Genomic DNA, 2856 nt, shown 5'->3' with positions numbered 1-2856 from the left:
TTTCCCTCTTGCAGTGCCAGGAACAGCCTTTTCAGGTTTTTCTGCATTTATTTCAGGTCAGTCTCGGTCCTTCCCCCCATCTGGCTTGATCTGGGATCAATGCTTTCTCTCTGCCTGGGGTGTGATGGGTGCTAGGAGAGGTGTTGCAGTAGGAGGGTCAGGCTCTTTTCTAATACTAGGATGAGGTGAAAGCTAGACCCTTCTTCACCTCAAACTAGTTGTTTCTGTTGTCACTGCAACAAAAAGCACTGGCAGGAAATGTACCCCTTTGCAGAAAGGGAATGACTCTGGTGTAAATGCCAGCCAGGGCTAGTTTCAGGACTTGACCTGGCTTTGACCACAAAGACCAGGTCTTGGTGATGCCCTGAAGGTGTTGTGTTTCAAACCATCAACTATTGAGTTGGGTGGCTTTTGCCACTTACAGATAAGGTAAGAAGAAAAGCTGGGGGGAGGGGGAAAAAAAGCACAGTCAGTCTTGGTGTGGGCTGGCTTGAGAGGCTATGCAGGCAGTACTTCTCATCTTGTTACAAAGCTTTGCAGAGAGTGAGCTTAGCCTTTGCTCTATACAGAAATAAAACTGAGCACCTTCTGATTGTGGCTATTTCTGAGTCTCTTGCTTTCACAAGACCGAACTGTCTTTCCAGGGTGTTTTGCTTTCTGCAGCAGCTGGGTAAGATAAAGCTTTTGGTTTCTCAGGTTCCTCCCCCAGTCTTTGCATCACAAAACCAAGCATGCTGACACAGTGGGGTGCAAGCTCTTCCACCAAGTGGTGAAGCTGCTCCCCTTGACAGAGCAGTATGGGATCTGCATGCACCTGGGAAAAGGGTATTGCATGGTGTTTCTTGCTGGTCTGTGATGTTTTCCTCCCCTGTGGTTCAGGGGAGCCTGCCTTGGCTGTCACCCACTGCCATTTGGGCCCAGACACCCTTCTGGTGTTGTCTTTGTGGTGGGATTCTTCCAGGGGTGGCAGGACTGCCCAAAGGCAGCTGAGAGCTGCTCTGCAGTAGGAGTGCTCTGGTCCTGCGAAAGGGAACAGCACAGGCGGAGGGGTGTACTGGGGGAGGGGAGAAGTTATGTGTGTGTGATTTTTTTTTTTTTTTTTACACGCAGGTGGGTAAGAGAGAAACCCTGCATGTAACCCCCTGCCTGACAGCAGTTATGCCATGAGAAATAGCATGAGGCAAAGGGCTTCACTTTCTTGACAACCATTTGCTACTCCTTTTTCTCCCAAATTCTGTCACCTCCACATCTAACCAACTGCTGTTAAGCACCATTAAAAACACTTCAGATTTTTTTTTTTTTTTAACTACTGTTCTTTTAATCAAACACACAGCACAGATCTCTTTTAAAAGGCCATCTCATTGTTTTTCTGGTTGCAGGGGGAAAAAAATAATTATTTTTAAAAGCTATTTGTGCCCCTCCCCCTGCCCCAGCATATCCCCGGGTGATTGGGGTGGCTTTCACATCCAAACACTGGCCCAAGCTCATGAGTGAGACGACTGCAGTCAGCCATTTCCTGTAACAGTTTTGCGGCCAAAACCCCCTTGTGGTGACAGTTTCTGTTTGAGAGATAGGGAAGTCCAAGCTAAGCCTGCTGACATCCGGGCAGCCAAGGCGTTGTGCAAGCATTACAAGGGCCAAGAGAGCTCTTGGGTTTCTCTCCTAATGCCCAGGTGTTACTTGCTAGAGGATACAGACGTTGCAATTGCTGCATTTATAAAGCCTTTGGTGGCAGGTGTGATTGTGCACTTGCTGTTTAATATACAAAGATTTCTTCGAGTGCTCCTGGCATCCCCCCCACTCCAGCCTTTGCTGTGAGGTTCCCAAACCTCTGTATCCTGAGGGTTTTCGGTGCCACCTCTTGGCAGAGATAATTAAGCCGGGATGTCATGTTGATCTCAGCTGAGGTGTGGAGGTTCAGGTTTCCTAAGTCTGTGCTCCATGGACAGCTCTGTAAAGGGGAGGGGGGCAGGTTCCCCTGGTCCATGTCCAACACTCTTTGCCAAGCGCAATCTCCCACTGGCCCAGAGATGCTGTCCTACAGGGTGACCCACTGCCACCATGGCAGCCTCACCTAGAGCATGCTGGATTGCAAGTCGTGGATGCAGTGACAAAGGCAGGATGTGGGCTCTCTGCACCCGCATCCTGGAAGAACAGGGTCAAAACTCTTTAAGAAGCTTGCTAGATCCAAGCACTCCAGGAAAAGCACAGGTGAGAGTTTGCTGCTCTCTTCCCATTCTCATGCTTGCTAAGAGGGTCCTTGCTGGGGAATACGGGCTGCCAGAGTTGTCCCCAGCCTTGTCCAGCTTCCAGAGCACGGCTGGTGACGGGCTGAAAAAGTTCACTCTTTGAGGCTATTCATGAAGAAGGTCCTTGAGTTCAGGTTTCAACACAAGCTCATGGCCCTGCTTAATCAGAAAGTGAGGCTCTGTTGCTAACTGAGCACCAGACAACAGTGTGAGCAGAGATACAAGCTAAGACACATGAGCCTGAACATGGGGAGGTGATGAGCAAAAATGTAGGAAACCCAAGAGAGGCCGACTGCTTTCAAACCCCACGAGGCGGCCAGTTCAGCCTGCCGTCTGTCTGTGTCTCTGTACAGGTGCTGTATGAGCACCCCAAATTCTTGCTTTAGAAGTTTGCCAGGCCAGACTCAGCATGGGGGATGCTCTGGTGAAAAACTGCCCACAGCGGGGTAAGATGCAGAGGGAAAATGTCTCTGCCAAACCATGGGAATGTAAATGCATCCAGACAGTACTTTGCTGCCGGAGCAATTTTTTCTTTGGTGTTAAATGTAGCTCTTACAGGCACTCAAAGTGGAGAGTGACCTGTGGAAGATGTGTTTGCCTTGCTAAC

This window comes from Fulmarus glacialis, unplaced genomic scaffold (assembly GCF_000690835.1).
Source record: "Fulmarus glacialis isolate BGI_N327 unplaced genomic scaffold, ASM69083v1 scaffold11301, whole genome shotgun sequence".
In the NCBI taxonomy this organism is placed as follows: Eukaryota; Metazoa; Chordata; class Aves; order Procellariiformes; family Procellariidae; genus Fulmarus; species Fulmarus glacialis.
Note: the sequence above shows the minus strand (reverse complement) of the source record.